Genomic DNA, 19921 nt, shown 5'->3' with positions numbered 1-19921 from the left:
GCCTCTGTCAGAGGTAATGTGGGTTGGTACACCAAAGCGGGACACCCAGGTGGCGATCAGTGCCCAGGCGCAAGATTCGGAGGTGGTGTCGGTGAGCGGGACCGCCTCTGGCCATCTTGTGAACCGGACCACAATAGTCAGGAGGTGCCGCGCTCCGTGCGACACTGGCAGGGGGCCCACGATATCCACATGAATGTGGTCGAAACGCCGGTGGGCGGGATGGAACTGCTGCGGTGAGGCTTTGGTGTGCCACTGCACCTTGGCCGTCTGGCAGTGCATGCACGTTTTGGCCCATTCACTGACCTGTTTGCGGAGTCCGTGCCAAACGAACCTGCTGGAAACCATAGGTCCGGGCGCTGTGTCCAGAAACCCGGCAGTTTTAACGAAACCGCATGAACAGAGGCGGCGTCGGTCATTTCTGGTCCAAAAATCGTTTGGACCGTCGGGGTCACCAATTGTAGCGGTGTGCTACACGCAGCGCTAAAATTACGACACGGAGTCGGTAACTGCAGTCGAAGGAAAAAACTTTATTCGAAAACTTCAGCCTCACTTTTAAGCCTCCCTCAACCGGCCCCCCCCCCCCCCCATGGCGCAGAGGCTCCAAAGCTCTGTGCTCGCAAACCCCCGTAGGCTATCTAATTGTGAGTCGGTTCGGATGCGCCAGGAAATGGGTCGCCACAATATCACAAAAGTCATTCTCTAAGAATGCTTATTTCATCTCTTCTCAACATATCTCTCCAATTCACCTTTGACTGCTTACTGTGAGAGCATGTTTCACATTCTTATCACTCTCTGGATAAAGAAATTCCTTCTGGTTTCCCTCTTGAATCCTTCATGACTCAGATTGATTATTTATTTATTGAGTTACAGTGCAGAATAAGTCCTTCCAGCTCGACAAGCCACCCCACACAGCAATCCCCTGATTTAACCCCTCCTAATCATGGGACAATGTACAATGGCCAATCAATCAGTACATCTTTGGACTGTGGGAGGAAACTGGAACTCCCAGAGGAAAACCATGCAGTCACAAGGAGAACATACAACCCCTTACAGGCAGGTATGTGAATCACATCTGGTTTGCTTTTCCCACAAATTAGGACACTCTTCTCAACATCAGCTGTATCAAAACCTTTCAAAATGCTATCGAGATTCCTGAGGTTTCATGTAAGCTACATATTTCGACAGAAAGGACTTGCAAATTTTTTCCCTTATGACTAGAACTTTACCTTTCTGGAATAAAGCTTATATTTTTTTTAACTCTCCCAATCTAATATTTTCATATCTTGTTTTTAACCAAATCACTTATTTTTGATTTATGTGTTTTTGTTCAAAATTCCCTTGTTCGACTACTCTATTTTTACTTGATTTTCCATGTCATGTGTAGCATCTTTATTTTTCTTCAATATTGTACTTCACACTTCCCTTCGACAAACTTTATCACAATTATTGATCCAGTTGTACTATCACATTGCTCCATAGATTATGCTCATACGAGAGGCAAGAGGCTAAATTCCCCATACATAATATGAAATGAAAAGCTATTCTTGTCACTATAATCTAATCACTGCAAAGAGAGTATGTTTGCAATATTGCCTCATTTGGATCATATAGATACTTTCAGAGTAATTGGTCCTCAATGTCATTGAAAACTGTTAATTACACATGAGACAGCAAAAATTAGAGGGGAAATGGACTAGAGAAAGAAGAAGCCCATTTATTTTCCAAAAGTATTTTAACTCTTCTTCTCTGCTACAGAAACAGTTGTAAAATGTTAACTATCCATAGTGCAAGTAAGAGGATCAACTGTTCGATTAACTTATTTACTGCTCCAGTTTCTGGACAGCTGGACAACAAATTACCCAACATCTGTACTTTTTATAAACTACTGCCCTTATGTTACTCCAATGAATGTAACAAGCACGGATACCATTGAGAACACAAAAAAGATCAGTAACACTTGTTCAATAACTACCCCTGGCGCAGGTGATTGGATATCAAAGGCATTAATTCTACGTAAGGAAAAAGTGCGACAACTGTACCAGTGGTGATCGCCTCCCTGAAGCTCTAAACAAATTTTGTGCACACTTCAAGCCATGCAACACTACACCCCTACCAATGCTAACCCCTCCCAGGTGAGTAGCTACTGTCTCTCCCAGCAGCAGACGTGAGAAGGACTCTGCAGAGAGTCAACCCCTGCAAGGTGGCAGGCCAGATATAATTTCAGGCTGGATTCTCATGGGAGCGGGAACACCAGCTCACTGATGTCTTCAGACGTCTTCAACCGTTCACTCATCCAGTCTATTGAAACTATACATGCTTCAAGTCAGCTATAGTACCATAACTAATGCACTAAAAGAACTCTACAACTTCAGAACTAAATGACTACTGCCTGGTGGCACTGACATCTATCATTATGAATTGCTTTGAATGGCTGGTAATGGCATATATCAATAATTCCATTCCTGCCACAATGGACACTCACCAATATGCTTACTGACAGAACCACTCTATAAGTGACATGGCATCTGACACACACCTGGTCCCGACATACCTAGAAAACAAAGACACATGTCAGAATGCTTTTCTGGATTTCAGCTCACCATTGAATACTATTGTTCCAAAAACCTTGGTGAACAAACGCCTACCCCTCAGTCTAAATACACAACTGCAGTGCAAAGAGTCTGCATGTTGCTCAGCAGCTGCTTACCAAGGTTACTTTGGCCATTAAAGATCAGTTTTAAGATCCAAGATTTTTTTTTAATTATCATTCTTTAGTTCAAAGTGTAAAGGAGAATAAAATGATTGTGATTCTGGGTCAGATGCAGCATAATAAAACACAATAAGCATAAACAACACAATAACGTAACAAAAACAATAAATATGAATATAAAGCAATCCTATAATCCTATAAAACACTTATATACTGTACATTGACTAGTTGAATGTACATAAAGAGATGTTAGGTGATGTGTACGTAAAGGCGGTGGGGTGGGTTAATGTGTGTCGATGTTAATCAGCCTGATGACTTTGGAGAAAGAATCTGTTTTTGAGTCTAGTGGTCCTGACATGGGTGCAGCATAGCCTCTTCCATGATGGGACAAACAATCTAGAAATGGTGGAGGTGGGGGGGGGGGGGGTCTTGACATTGCTGTACTGAATACATATCCTTGATGGCGGACAGACTGGTGCCAGTGGTGTGGCAATGGGTCTAACTAGCTGTATTTTTTATTGCACTTTCAATTTTCATTAAACTTGCTGAGGTGCAGAAATTCTCTAACAAACAACTTTGTTTTGCCTCCTTGATTAAGTTTCCTTTGTCACTACTAAAGACCATAGATATGCTATGCTTAAGTTTGCTGAATCCATTCTGCATGAATCAGTTTCTTTTAATTATATCATCCAGATATTTCAGCCAACTTCATTCTCTCTACCTGTAGTTGCATTAACCACAAGTAATTAAATATATTTGTGACATCAAATGCATTATTTAGTGTCTGTCAATAGTTAGCTTCACCAGCTGAATTAAACAGATGTAACTGGAGAGAGAGACGTTGGCTGCTGGCCTTTCAATAACTACTGATAGTCAATGGCAGTAAAACTGAACATAAAGTGCTTGTGGTATTGCAAGCTCATGAATAGCATTACATAAATACAGGTCTTTATTCTTATTACAATATACAACAACTTGCCAGGAATAATTGAAATTGCTATTTGCGCATTACGGTTAAATTCACAATTTTCCACCGTCAGTACAAACATCTTGTCTCAGGAGTGATCCTGAAACTTTAACTGAATGCCTAACTTTTTATGGTACACTAATTCCCCAGCTCGTAAACAATAAAACTTGCAAATGTCTCACAGACCCAAGTGATCAATCACAATCAAGTTTATTATCACCGGCATATGACATGAAACGTGTTAACTTAGCAGCAGCAGTTTAATGCAATACATAATTGAGAATAGAGAAAAAATCATAAACTAAAAATCATAATAATAAATATGTAAATTAATTATGTATATTCAATAAATTGGAAAAAAAAACTTGCAAAATCAGCAAAACTGTATATTAAAAAAAAAGTGAGGTAGTGTCCAGCGATTCAATGTCCATTTAGGAATTGGATGGCATCGGGGAAGAAGCTGTTCCTGAATACTACTACTTTGTTCTTATTGGGATAAGCTGTTCCTGGTAACAGTGAGAAAAGGGCATGCCCTGGGTGCTGGAAGTCCTTAATAATGGATGCTGCCTTTCTGAGACATTGCTTCCTAAATGTGTCCTGGGTACTTTGTAGGTTCGTTCCCAAGATGCAGCTGACTAGATTTACAACCTTCTGCAGCATCTTTCACTCCTGTGCAGTAGCCCCTCCATACCAGACAGTGATGCAGCCTGTCAGAATGCTCTCCATGGTACATCAATGGAAGTTTTTGAGTATATATGTTGACATGCCAAATCTCTTCAAACTCCTAATAAAGTATTGCCGCTGTCTTGCCTTCTTTATGACTACATCAATATATTGGGACCAGGTTAGATCCTCAGAGATCTTGACACCCAGGAACTTGAAGCTGCTTACTCTCTCCACTTTTTATCCCTCTGTGAGGATTGATACGTGTCCCTTTGTCTTAACCCTCACTGAAGTCCACAATCAGCTCTTTTGTCTTACTGACGTTGAGTGCCAGATTGTTGCTGCGCCAACACTCCACTAGTTGGCATATCTCATTCTGTACACCCTGTCGTTACCACCTGAGACTCTACCAACAATGGTTGTATCGATGGTATTTGAGCTATGCCTAGCCACACAGTCATATCTCTATAGAGAGTAGAGCAGTGGGCTAAGCACAAACCCGAGGTGCACCAGTGTTAATCACCAGCAAGGAGGAGATGTTGTCATCAATCCACGTAGAATGTGGTCTTCCATTTAGGAAGTCAAGGAACCTATTGCAGAGGGAGGTACAGAGGCCCAGGTTCTGTAACTTCTCAATCAGGATTGTGGGAATGATGGGAATGGGGGAATCAACCCCCAACAAGAGTGCCACAGCATAAAGGTTACATTACAGGCTCATATCCAAAGAACTGAACCATTGATCTGGAGAGCAAATCCCTGAATGGAGATGAAGAACACAAATCTACGCAAGAAAATTTTGAAAAGTAAGTTGGTATGAGTCATGGTGATGAGGAAATTATACTGTTCTCATAGAGATACGACCCGTACTCTAGGTAAGAGCTTCTAGTGTTCATGGAAAGTGATCCTCACAGGAAAATGAGAAAAGAGGATATCAGATGCGCGTGTGTGTGTATGGATTGGGCAAATTCCTTCTCAACCTTTGACTAGCACTCAGCAACTAAAGCAGATATTGGTTAGTCTATAATTAATCTACAATTGTCCACTAAATTTCTGGAGACTCTACTACTTTGTTCTTATTGGGATAAGCTGTGGGTGTGTCTGTTTCCTCTTCATCTTAACAGATATTCAATTTGTTGAACAATTGATTGTTTTACTGTACCCTCTGCACCACTTTTATCTCATTGACCAATACTGTTGTCAATGGACAGAAGGTCGAAAATCTGAGCATGGAGTACTGTTTCAATAAACTCCAAATTCCTGGGCCAGACCATACTCAACTAAACAGTTGCAGATGAGGTCCACTCACAGATGAAATAGGACTTGGCAAGATCTGACAGCAGTTCTAGAGAAGAACTGCATCCATTATCCCTTAGTTCCCATCTGACCTCCGGTCTCCAATCTTTCTCCTCTCCCACTCTAATTTTGGATTAGCATGATAATCCATTGCACATTCTGCAGAAGGTTAAGTGGGAGTGGAAATTCAACAGTATTCTGGCCTCAGGTATTAATAATGGAAAAGAATCAATATGTTCACTTCACACTGACCATGTAGGATAACCCTTTATAAACTCGAGACCAAACTTTTTGTCTAAAATGAAGTCAAGAGTGAAACTAAAGATATTATTGAGAATTCAGATAATGTGAAAAGAAGGATCAACCAACAAATTGTCGTCAGTTAAGATAAAAATTGAAGAATCATTGCACACATTTACTTGCTTGGTGAAAGATGATTACAAAAGCAGCTAAGTAACAGAGAGGTAATGATAATGGTAGTATTTTTGTTTGATACTAGAGGTAGCTTTTGTGTGAGCTCAAAAAGAGGGGCACAGATGTCCTTCCTATTTCTTTAATAATGACTGTCACTTTGAATATTGTAGCATTCTTCTGAAGGCACTCATTAAAACGGATATAGAAGTTCCTCAGTACTTTCTTTTTCTCTTTGATGATTAAGCCAAATTTTCAGAGTATATTTCCAGTCCTGACAAATGTGCTGCAGTAAGGTTACTGCTAAAGTGATCCATCCCTTGACTAAATTTTGGTGAAACAGACACAACAAAATCTAATGGGACAAGACATGTTGAGACATTAAATGCACAATTAATGGTTTTTAAAAACATTTAATGTGTCTAAAGGAACATTTTTTTGATGGATATAGAATCATGTTAAGATGAATGCTATCTTAGTAATTAAACGGACCTAGGGGTATTTCAGATTTGTTCTCCACTCAAAATGGTGTGAAACCATTTCACATCACGTTCTCTTTAGTGTCATCTCTGTAATTAAGTAGAAACTACAAACTGCAAGATCAAATCATCAGTAAGCATTTCTAATTATTTACATTTCATTTACAGGAAATCAAGCTGTAAGTATTAATTGAAACTTAAAACTTCACAATACTATGCCATCACCACTTTTCAATTGATATCAGGAAGTGACTACTATGAATAGAAAGGAAGCTATGCTAGGGAACCAAAGGCTAGTGCAAAAGAGTAGTTCAGAGTTAAACAAGGGATCTGTCCAGCCTAATATAAGGATGCAGAATGTAGAAAGTAGAGTCTTAATCTTCAGCTATGTTATCATTTGTTTAATTGATTTATTAATTGCATGTTTATCTACCTCTGATACCCCTGGGGTTCTGATTAAACCATAATATTCAAAATAGCTTTTAATTAATTTCTGCTAACCATAATATTCAAAATAGCCTTTAATTAATTTCTGTTAACCATATTATTCAAAATAGCTTATAATTAGTTTCTGTTTCTCCTGCTCCTGTTTTTGTAATTAGTTAGTCTACAGTTGTCTTTGGATGACGTTGCAACTTGCTGAGCTGACTGATATTCCTAACCTTTAATAAAATCTTAGCAGGATCAATCTAGCTAAATGTGGGCCACCACTCTTGTGCAATCAAGCTGCAGGAATGCCCAAGGATTACAATGAACATGCAGGATATTTTTCTCCAGTCCTGCTGAAAGGTTTCTACCCAAAACGTCGACTGGTACTTTTCCCCATAAATGCTGCCTGACCTGCTGAGATCCTCCAGCATTTTGTGCGTGTTGCTCGGATTTCCAGCATCTGCAGACTTTCTCTTGTTTATGCCAGATATTTGTTTCTTTTGAGAAATATGCCGGTTAGAAAATTCAGTTCCGAAATGGGTTGCCAATTTACAATGCATTTCCTACAGACTAGCTGCATCAATAATGTGTCCCAATTAGTGAAAGCACTGCCAAGTCTTCATTTTCTAGATGCCAACCAAGGAGATTCAAGATAAATCAGAAATGTTGGAGAAACTCAAAAGGTCAGATAGCATCTGGGGAAACAGAAACAGTCAAGATAATGTTTCTCTTTCCTCAGAACCAATTTGGGTGATGCAGACTTCTCAACATTTGTTTCAGATTTCTGGCATCTACAGAAACTGCAGAGTTTAATCTTTATCTATTTAGCATATCAGAAGATTCACCAATTTCTCATGCTCTGATGATAGGAACAAACAATGCGGGCACTTGGGGACGAGATTAATTTGAAACTGCCAATAACGTAATGATGAAAGCCTACCAAATAACCCTGGTAGACTGTCAACAAGAATTTTGATTGAGGTTTTCATAATCATTACAGTTTTGGATACAGATAGAAAGTCAGTTCATAGTGCCAACAATAGAATTCAAACATTACAGATTAATGATTAATTTCCAGAAGGCAGAATGATGACAATGCAGAGTGTGTAAGGGAGCCGGAAAATGATCTGGCAGCAAATTTCAAAAGGGAACCAGGTATCCAGGAAAGCATCTCATGGATGAAGTTGCATTTCCAGATTAAACTTGAAACAATGCGCAATGTTTGAACGTTGCCACAAGGCTTACATACTATAACCTCTTATAAAGATAAATCACGTGACATGTGACAGTTCACTTCCAGATGAGCTCAAGGACTTCCATGCTCACTTTTCACCATCAAAACATGGAGAAACCGACACCACCTCTCACACCATCCCCCTCTCCCACCCCCCAACCCCTGATGATCTTCTGATTTCAGTCTCAGGTCGACGTGTGAGCAGCATTCAGTAGGGTGAAACCACGAGAAGCATCCAGCCCAGACGGAGTACCTAGTCAAGTACTAAAGACCTGCGCTGGATCAATTAGCTGGAGTCTACATGGAGATCTTCAACATCTTGCTTCAGTATTCTGAGGTACCCTCCTGCTTCAAGTAGGCTTCGATTGTGCCAGTGCCTAAGAAGAACGTGATAACCACTCTCTCTGACTATCATCCAGTAACACTTTTATCCATAGTGATGAAGTATCTTGAGAGGTCAGTAATGAAACACATCAACTCCTGCCTGAGAAGCGACATGGATCCACTCCAGTTTGCCTTCTAGAGTAACAGTTCCACAGCAGATGTTATCTCTTTGGCTTTTAACTCAACTCTGGAACATCATCATCTCTTCAACACTAATCAACAAGCTCAAAGACCTTGACCTCAATACCTTCTTGGCAAATGCTCTTGATTTCCTCACTTGCACCACGATCTCCATCAGCACAGGTGCACCACAAAGCTGTATGCTTCGTCCCATCCTCCACTCACTTTACATTTATGACCACGTGGCTAAGCACAGCTTTAATGCCATATTTAAATTTGCTGGTGACACCACTGTCATGGGCCAAATCAAAGGTGGTGATTGAAAATATGGGTGAATGGCGTGATTACAACAGCCTCTCACTCAAGGTCAGCAAGACAAAGGAACTGATTATTGACTTCAGGAGAAGGAAACCAGAACTCCATGAGCCAGTCTTCATCAAAGGATTAGAGATGGCAAAGGTCAGCATTTTTAAATTCATTGGTGTTATGATTTCACAGGACCTGTCCTGGGCCCAGAATGCAAGTGCAAATACAAAGGTGGCACATCACTGCCTCTACTTCCTTAGGAGTTTGTGAAGATTTGGCATGACATCTAAAACTTTGACAAACTTAGATACATAGTGGAGAGTATATTGACTGGATACATCACAGCCTGGTATGGAAAGACCAATAGCTTTGAATGGGAAATCTTACAAAAAAAAAATAGTGGATAAGACTGTGTCCAACACAGATAAAGCTCTATCCACTAGTGACGACATCTACACGAAACACTGTTGCATGAAAGCAGTATCCATCATCAGGAACCCTCCACCAGCCAGCACATGCTCCCTTCTCACTGCAACCATCAGGAGGAAGATACAGGAGCTTGGGACTCACACCACCAGGTCAAGTAACAATTATTACCACTCAACCATCAGGCTTTTGAATCATCACTCTTCTTCACTTAACCCATAATTAAAATTTTCCCACAACCTATGGACTTACTTTCAAGGACTCTTCATCGCATGGTCTCTATATTTATTATTTACTTATTGTTATCATTTCTTTCACAGAAACATAGAAAATAGGTGCAGGAGTAGGCTGTTCAGCCCTTTGAACCTGCACCGCCATTCAGTATGATCATGGCTGATCATCCAATTCAGAACCCTGTACCTGCTTTCTCTCCATACCCCCTGATCCCTTTAGCCACAAGGGCCATATCTGACTTCCTCTTAAATATAGCCAATGAACTGGCCCCAACTGTTTCCTGTGGCAGAGAATTCCACAGATTCACCACTCTCTATGTGAAGAAGTTTTTCCTCATCTCAGTCCTAAAAGACTTCCCCTTTATCCTTAAACTGTGACCCCTCGTTCTGGACTTTCCCAACATCGGAAACAATCTTCCTGCACCTAGCCTGTCCAATCCCCTTAGAATTTTATACGATTCAATAAGATCCCCCCTCAATCTTCTAAATTCCAGTGAGTATAAGCCTAGTCAATCCAGTCTTTCTTCATATGAAAGTCCTGCCATCCCAAGAATCAATGTGGTGAACCTTCTCTGTACTCCCTCTATGGCAAGAACATCTTTCCTCAGATTAGGGGACCAAAATTGCACACAATGTTCTAGGTGCAGTTTCACCAAGGCCTTGTGCAACTGCAGTAAAACCTCCCTACTCCTGTACTCAAATACTTTTGATATGAGTGCCAACATACTATTTGCCTTTTTCACCGCCTGCTGTACCTGCATGCCCACCTTCAATGACCAGTGTACAATGACACCCAGGTCTCGTTTTATCTCCTCTTTCCCTAATTGGCCACCGTTCAGATAATAACCTGTTTTCCTGTTCTTGCAACCAAAGTGGATAACCTCACATTTATCCACATTAAATTGCATCTGCCATGAATTTGTCCACTCACCTAACCTATCCAAGTCACCCTGCATCCTCTTAGCAACCTCCTCACAGCTAACACCACCGCCCAGCTTCATGTCATCTGCAAACTTGGAGATGCTGCATTTAATTTCCTCATCTAAATCATTAATATATATTGTAAACAACTGGGGTCCCAGCACAGAGCCTTGCAGTACCCCACTAGTCACTGCCTGCCATTCTGAAAAGGTCCCGTTTATTCTTACTCTTTGCTTCCTGTCTGCCAACCAATTCTCTCTCCACATCAATACCATACCCCCCAATACCGTGTGCTTTCAGTTTGCACACTAATCTCCTGTGTGGGACCTTGTCAAAAGCCTTCTGAAAATCTAAATATACCACATCCACTGGCTCTCCCCTATCTACTCTACTAGTTAGCTCTTCAAAAAATTCTATAAGATTCGTCAGACATGATTTTCCTTTCACAAATCTATGCTGACTTTGTCCGATGATTTCACCTTTTTCCAAATGTGCTGATATCACATCTTCGCTAACCGACTCTAGCATTTTCCCTACCACCGATGTCAGACTCACCGGTCTATAATTCCCCGGTTTCTCTCTCCCTCCTTTTTTAAAAAGTGGGGTTACTTTAGCCACCCTCCAATCCTCAGGAACTAATCCAGAATTTAAGGAGTTTTGAAAAATGATCACTAATGCATCCACTATTTCTTGGGCTACTTCCTTAAACACTCTGGGATGCAGACCATGTGGCCCTGGGGATTTATCTGCCTTTAATCCCTTCAATTTACCTAACACCACTTCTCTACTAACATGTATTTCCCTCAGTTCCTCCAGCTCACTAGACCCTCGGTCCCTTACTATTTCTGGAAGATTATTTATGTCCTCCTTAACGAAGACAGAACCAAGTAGTTATTCAATTGGTCTGCCATGTCTTTGTTCCCTATGATCAATTCACCTGTTTCTGACTGTAAAGGACCTACATTTGTCTTGACCAATCTTTTTCTTTTCATGTATCTATAAAAGCTTTTACAGTCAGTTTTAATGTTCTCTGCCAGCTTTCTCTCATCATTTTTCCCTTTCCTAATTAAGCTCTTTGTCCTCCTCTGCTGGTCTCTGAATTTCTCCCAGTCCTCAGGTGTGCCGCTTTTTTTTACTAATTTATATGTTTCTTCTTCGGACTTGATACTATCCCTAATTTCCCTCGTCAGCCACGGGTGCACTACCTTCCCTGGCTTATTTTTTTGTCAAACTGGGATGAACAATTGTTGTAGTTCATCCATGCGATCTTTAAATGCTTGCCATTGTTATCCACCATCAACCCTTGAAGTATCATTTGACGGTCTATCTTAGCTAATTCACGTCTCATACTTTCAAAGTTACCCTTCTTTAAGTTCAGAACCTTTGTTTCTGAATTAACTATGTCGCTCTCCATCTTAGTGAAGAATTCCACCATATTATGGTCACTCTTACCCAAGGGGCCTCTCACGACGAGATTGCTAACTAGCCCTTCCTCATTGCTCAATACCCAATCTAGAATGACCTGCTCTCTAGTTGGTTCCTCGACATGTTGGTTCAGAAAACCATCCCGCATACATTCCAAGAAATCCTCTTCCTCAGCACCCTTACCAATTTGGTTCACCCAATCTATATGTAGATTGAAGTCACCCATTATAACTACTGTTCCTTTATTGCATGCATTTCTAATTTCCTGTTTAATGCCATCCTCAACCTCACTACTACTGTTAGGTGGCCTGTACACAACTCCCACCAGTGTTTTCTGCCCGTTAGTGTTATGCAGCTCTACCCATATCGATTCCACATCCTCCAGGCTAATGTCCTTCCTTTCTATTGCGTTAATCTCCTCTCTAACCAGCAATGCTACCCCACCTCCTTTTCTTTCCTGTCTATCCCTCCTGAATATTGAATATCCTTGGATGTTGAGCTCCCATCCTTGGTCACCCTGGAGCCATGTCTCTGTGATCCCAACTATATCATATTCATTAATAACTATCTGCACATTCAATTCATCCACCTTGTTACAAATGCTCCTTGCATTGACACACAAAGCCTTCATGCTTGTTTTTACAACACTATTAGCCCTTATACAATTATGTTGAAAAGTGGCTCTTTTTGCTTTTTGCCCTGGATTTGCCTGCCTGCCACTTTTACTTTTCACCTTACTACTTTTTGCTTCTACCCTCATTTTACACCCCTCTGTCTCTCTGCACTTGTTCCCATCCCCCTGCCACATTAGTTTAAAGCCTCCTGAACAGCAGTAGCAAACGCTCCCCCTAGGACATTGGTTCCAGTCCAGCCCAGGTGCAAACCGTCCTGTTTATACTGGTCCCACCTCCCCCAGAACTGGTTCCAGTGCCCCAGAAATTTGAATCCCTCCCCCTTGCACCATTTTTCAAGCCACGTATTCATATGAAATTTTCTCCTATTTCTACTCTGACTAGCACATGGCACTGGTAGTAATCCAGAGATGATTACTTTTGTGGTCCTACTTTTTAGTTTATCTCCTAATTCCCTAAATTCACCTTGTAGGACCTCATCCCGTTTTTTTATCTATATCATTGGTACCTCTGTGCACCACAACCACTAGCTGTTCACCCTCCCATTCCAGAGTTTATTTGTTTGAGCTTTTCAAACTGCTTAGTCACCTGATCTCGCTTGCCCAATCAGTTGCTTTCTGCTGAGTCTGAGCTATTTAAATCTTGATTGTCTAATCAACAGCTTTCTGCTGAGCTATTCAAATCTTGATTGACGTGATTGCACAGTCCAACTGCCAAAACTGCCAGAATCTCTCAAGTCAAAGCCTCAAATCTCCACTCCTTCACTCGCCCACTCACTCACTGGCCGCTTTCCTTTGGTACTTGAATAGTTTGTTGCCTTTTGCCAGTGGTTAAAAGCCCAAGTTGGTGCAGTTTTTCATTGTTTCTGTTATCGTTATTATTCTATTATGGATTTATTCAGTATGCCTGCAAGAAAATTAAACTCAGGGTTGTATATGGTAACATGTATGTACTTTGATAATAAATCAAATACATGGCTGCACAACGGCTAACACAATGCTTTACAGTACAGGCGACCTGGGTTCAATTCCCGCCACTGCCTATAATGAATTTGTGTTCTCCCTGTGACCACATGGGTTTCCTCGCACAGTCGCAAGATGTACGGACGGTAGGTTAATTGGTCATTACAAATTGTCTCGTGATTACTTAAGGATTAAATCAGAAGATTGCCAGGCTGCGTGGCTCAAAGGCCGGAAGGGCATATTCTGTGTCATATCTCAATAATTTTTTTAAAAATTACTTTGAACATCTACCTGGAGATAGTTGTTAAATGGGAAAAGGAATTACATAGATTTAGGGTAAATAGGACAAGTGAACTCCCCTTTTCAGAATCAGCACCAGCAGAGCAAGCTGTTGAATCATTCACACACTCTACACAGTCTGCTGGCTGAGATATGGAGTGGAGCACTGCTGATCCCTGTGGTGGTAGGAATCCCAGAATGAACCATTGTCTTTTGGAACAAATGCCTTGGTAGTATGCAAGATTCACAGCAACCCTACTTGCAGAACAGACAGAACATAAGCACATGACTACAGTAAGCCTAACTAATAAAAGGCTGAATAATTTAGGGGAAATCTATAAATCTACATCTTTCTAAATAACAAAATCTGGATCAACTAGGCTTATACTCACTGGAATTTAGAAGACTGAGGGGAGATCCTATTAAAACGTATAAAATTCTAAAGGGATTGGACAGGCTAGATGCAGGAAGATTGTTTCCAATGTTGGGGAAGTCCAGAATGAGGGGTCACAGTTTAAGGATAAAGGGGAAGCCTTTTAGGACCGAGATGAGGAAAAACTTCTTCACACAGAGAGTGGTGAATCTGTGGAATTCTCTCCCACAGGAAATAGTTGAGGCCAGTTCATTGGCTATATTTAAGAGGAAGTCAGATATGGCCCTTGTGGCTAAAGGGATCAGGGGATATGGAGAGAAAGCAGGCACAGGGTTCTGAGTTGGATGATCAGCCATGATCATACTGAATGGTGGTGCAGGCTCAAAGGGCCAAATGGCCTACTCCTGCACCTATTTTCTGTGTTTCTATGTTTCTAAAATCCTGTCTTAGGTACCTTACTCCTTTACATTTGTTTTGAATAAAATAAGAAAGCTTGCAGAGGATTGTCTTTTACTATGTTTCAAGAAAAACAGTATTTAAATCTTCCTAGAGCAAACACGAGGAAATCTGCAGATGCTGAACATTCAAACATCAACACACACAGAATGCTGATGGAACACAGCAGGCCAGGCAGCTACTATAAGGAGAAGCACTGTTGACGTTTCGGGCCAAGTCCCTTCGTCCTGAAGTTATGTGTTGTTATTTAAATCTTCCTAATTTTTTCTCCATCTATGGCAGATTTCCTCATTTCAGTTTTCACAAATATTATCATTTGCCAGTGATGTTTTGAGATAGGTTTTGATGTATATGTGATAGAAATGTAATAGCATCTCTGTACACGTGATAGAAATAGCTCCTCTGTAATGTTCACTGCTGAGGTAAAGGTTTCTCTGTAGAAGCAATGTTTGGGTTATGGCTGGAGATAACAGGACTGTGGTATGCATGTTAGCCAATCGGAGATTGTTGCTTTGTCTTGTGTACCTGTCTTGGCTTGTGTTTCACTGTCTTTTGTCGAGGAGAGATGGAGAGGGAAGACGTGTGTGGAGAGAGCTGGTAGGCCACAGGACGGAGTGGACTGGGATCTGAGGGTCCGAAGGTCAGCAATGCTCAGAGGAGACCAATGGTGGAAGAATGACGACTGAGTGAGCTCCAACATTGAATTGAGCCCTTCTAAAAAATTTCATTACTAACCCTATATTCAGATTAAGATTCATAAAATTCAATCATTTAATTGCATAAGGTATACTGTCTGATAATTTGTGTTGTGGGTTTGTAACTGGGGGTACATTACACAGCATCCACACAGCGTGATTTCCCAGTTTGGCGGGGCCGAAGGCTGTTTCCTCCAGATGAACATGAGCTGGGTGAACCCCAAGGTTACAGATAAACTAATCTGAAATAAATCAATTTGATTAGACCGCAAATATGTGTGTGGCTATGCTGTCATGATGAGCAAAACCCATGACATTCTATACTACCAGCTGTGAAGAACATACTTGCAAAGGCAGAAAGTGTAACTGCTAAAAAATATACCACACCAGATCACTTGTGCATATATTACTTATTTCTATGGAATAATTAAAATTTATTTGCCATCTCCTACAACCATCTGTGAAAATTATAATTTTGTGTGATAAAGAAGCATGAATTTTTGCAATCAGAATCATAATCAGGTTTATTATCACTGGCATGTGTCATGAAATTTGTTAACTTTGCAGCAGTAAAATGCAATACATGATAATATAGAAAGAAAAGTTTAAATAAATCAATTACATTAAGTATATGTACAGTATATTGAATAGATTTAATAGTGTAAAACATAAATAATATATATATAAAAAGTGAGGTAGTGTTCATGGGTTCAATGTCCATATAGTAATCGTATGGCAGACATGAGAAGAAGCTGTTCCTGAATTGCAGTGCATGTTCCTTCCTGATGGTAACAATGAGAAGAGGTCATGCCCTGGGTGACAAGGGTCCTTTATAATGGACACTGTCTTCCCAAGTCACCACTCCTTGAAGATGTTTTGGGTACTATGGAAGCTAGTACCCAAGATGGAGCTGAACTTTAGTAGCTTTCTTCAGTCATGTGCAGTGGCCCCCAGTGCCCCCCCCCCCCATTATACCAGACTGTTTTAGTTGACAAACCACATCTCTTCAAACTCCTACTGAAGTATAGCAGCTGTCTTGCCTCCTGTATAGCTGCACTAATATGTTGGGACCAGGTTAGGTCCTCAGAGATCTTGACATCCAGGAACTTGAAATTGCTCATGCTCTCCACTTCTGATCTATCTATGATGATTTGGTTCATGTTCCCTCATCTTACCCTTCCTGACATCCACAATCAGCTCTTTCATCTTACTGACATTAGTGCAAGGTTGCTGCTGTGACACCAGTCCACTAGTTAGTATATGTCGTTCTGGTACGCCCTCTCATCGCCATCTGAAATCCTACCAACAATAGTTGTATCATCAGCAAACTTATAGATGGTATCTGAGCTATACCTAGCCACACACTCATGTGTATAGAGAGAGAGTAGAGCAGTGGGCTAAACACACACCCCTAAGGTGAACAATGTTGATTGTCAGCCAGGAGGAATATTATTACCAATCTACACAGATTGTGGTCTTCCATTTAGAAAGTCTAGAGTCCAATTGCAGAGCGAGTTCCAGAGGCCCAGGTTATATAACTTCTCAATCAGGATTGTGGGCATGATGGTGTTAAATGCTGAGCCATAGTCAATGAGCAGCATCCTGACACATGTATTTGTGTTGTCCAGGTGATCCAAGGCTGTGTGAAGAGCCATTGAGATTGCATCTGCCATAGACTATTAGGGCAACAAGCAAATTACAGTGGGTCCAGGTCCTTGCTGAAGCAAGAGTTCAGTCTAGCCATGACCAACCTCTCAAAGCACTTCATCACCATAAATGAATGTGCTACTGGGCAATAGTCATTAAGGCAGTTCGCACTATTCTTCTTAGGTTCTGGTATAAGCCCTTTTTGAAGCAGGTGGGAACTTCCAACCATAGCAGTCAGAGGTTGAAAATGTCCTTGAATATTCCTGCCGGTTGGTTCTGTCAACTTTCTGTGAATTTCAGATTTTAGGTTGCTGAGCAGCTTTGAAATAATGTAATTAAAATTGGCTGAAAATTTGTTGTATCATTACCACTAAAGTGCTGTTTTTTCGAAAAAAACTAGCATTAATACACTTCAACATGTCCAATCACAAGGTTGTTTACGTACAAACCTGTCTGAGTACAATGTAAGATTGTTCCTTTATTTCCATAAAGAATACTTTATTTTAATAGTCAAAAATTGAGGTCAGGTTAGTGACTCCTTTATATGATTGGGTCAACCTTCATAGCTTAAAGAACTTCCAAGTTTTTTCGGCAGGACATTTCTAAATTGGCAACCCAATTTATCTGCATCAAAATACTCTCTAGCTATTGTCAAAATTTTCAAATTTAGTTGTCCTCTGCATTTCTGGCTTTCTACCTGGCAGAAGTGGTAACTGATTCTTGAAAAGAGCTAGCAATGAGCTATTGCTCAAAATGAACAACTCCACTGTCTTAGCATCAGCCCCATTATAGTCAACCATTGTGGGATGAATCAGCATATTGACCCAAACCAAAATGTCAACACTTGGTCTTGTGATTCACAATGGAGACAACTGTCATTTTTGCAGCTGGATTCAGCTACCAGCTCAGAGTTAATTTTCTGGAGCCAAGCAGAAGTAGAATTGACTCTTTTTGAAACTAAATGGTCTGCTGCCACATTGAATGCTCGCAGTTTCAACTCCATCCACCCCAAATCCCCATTCTAAACATCTTAGCTTACTTCTGTAAACCTACCTCTGAAGCTGATCAATCCACAAAGTTCCCAAGCCTGCAAGGATGCTGTCCTGCAAGGAATCAATCCACAAACAATTCAGGTTCTTCTCCTAATTGGTCAGGATTCCCACTATCATGGTCATGTGATTCCAATGAGCAGAGATTCAGAAGCAGAGTCCCTATTAGTTAATTTCTGCACAAACACCAACTTGTTTCCCTACTGAATGAAGGCATTCTGAAACACTTTAATGGAATTCAGAATGTAAGGGATACTCTAAAGGTACTGTACAAATTCAAAGTGACAAAGCCTTAATGAGAAGGGATAAATAATTTAACTATCAGTATAACATAAATTTAGTGAGGCCTTCAGATCACTGGGCTCTAGAAAGAAGGCTTGTGCTTACATAGATTGTACAGGATTCCCCACTGCACCAAAGGGCAGGGATTATGGTCAATTTTTGTTTCACATAAAATTACACATTCTGCCTGAGGACATCTGACATCAAATGATAATGAAACAACACATTAGATGGCATTCTTCAGAAACAGTAAATAATGTGACACACAATGAGTGGGAGACAGGGTGGAGAAATATCTTTACCAAATGAGTTATTAGGCACTCCTTCCGTCCACTATCCTGCAGGTCACCTTTGGGCAAGGTGTAGCACCTGTTTAGGTGCCCTGTCAGAATCGTGTAAAGCCATGGGAGCAAGTGGTGGATGGTCGTATGAGCAGCTGGTGTATATCATAAGTCCTGGTTATACGACCACAGACAAACTCTGAAGAGTATTGATAATAGCAGGGGTCACCCATCTTGTAAAGACACTGCATAGAAGAAGGCAATGGCAAATCACTTCTGTAGAAAAAATTTGCCAAGAACTATCATTGTCATGAAAAGAACATGATCGCTCATATCATTCCACATAGTACATAATAAACTAACACCAATGAGGCAGAAATGCACAGGCAAACTTATTCTAACCTGCCAGCATGGACATCTACATTAGATCATATAAGTGTTTCTCCCCCCCCCCCACCTTCCCAAAACCCTCACACACAGGCTGATTCTTACTTCCCAAATTTAATAGATACTATAAATTTGCTAAGGTATAAAATCAGCAGTCAATATGATACTGTTATCTTCTCAGTGGGTTAAAAAATCTTTCTCAACCAACTCTGTAGCAGTTTTTAAAAAATCTAGACAGGACTGCTGTAACAGCTCCTAGCTTCTCTTCAGTTTTAATCAGATTATTGATCCTGCTGGTTCATTTCTTGGATATCTTACACAGCCAGATGCTCCTTCTGATAATAATCTTCCTTCTTTATTTGGGATTGACATTGATAATGAAGTAAAAGCATTGCTTATCTGCCTTGGAGTTCTGGTTAAGTGAAAATGCTAAATCCATCAGAGCAAACATGAATAATATATAAAAGTTTTAACAAAATCTATGTCTGGAGAAATCCAAGAGGGGAAGCAGTCCACTACAAGCAAATGCGCAAATAAAACTTGGGTTGTTGTTGTAAACTTTACCATTAATCAGATGAGAACAGTGTCTACAAAATTGAAAAGGTCAGGATCGTCCATTAAGTCAGCACTTTGCATCATTAGTTAAAATGCATTTTCAGCTGGGATAAGATTAAAACAGAACCCCATGGCCAGGCAGGTGCTATAATTTTATTTCAAACAATTTAAAGCGAGTGATAATTTGATATAGACAGAAATCAGAGTGGGGAGAAATCTTGTTCGATTCATTTGACAAAAGGTGTTTGTTGTCACCTGGAGACCACTCATTCAAGTGCTAAATAGAAAAAAGAGTCCATTTTTGCTTCAATAATCATCTCTT

General features: G+C 40.6%; 1 protein-coding gene across 1 annotated transcript in view; it reads right to left on the bottom strand.

Moving 5' to 3' along the window:
- The window catches only part of LOC132378672 (cadherin-18), a 662384-nt gene that overhangs the window by 519397 nt on the left and 123066 nt on the right, over window positions 1–19921 (bottom strand). The window contains exon 2 of the mRNA XM_059945774.1: window positions 2483–2551. The gene's annotated coding sequence lies outside the window, so the exon portion shown is untranslated. The remainder of the gene's footprint in view (window positions 1–2482; window positions 2552–19921) is intronic.

This window comes from Hypanus sabinus, chromosome 20, assembly GCF_030144855.1.
Source record: "Hypanus sabinus isolate sHypSab1 chromosome 20, sHypSab1.hap1, whole genome shotgun sequence".
Classification (NCBI taxonomy): domain Eukaryota; kingdom Metazoa; phylum Chordata; class Chondrichthyes; order Myliobatiformes; family Dasyatidae; genus Hypanus; species Hypanus sabinus.
The sequence above is the reverse complement of the archived record's forward strand: the minus strand, read 5'-3'. Positions and strand labels throughout refer to the sequence as shown.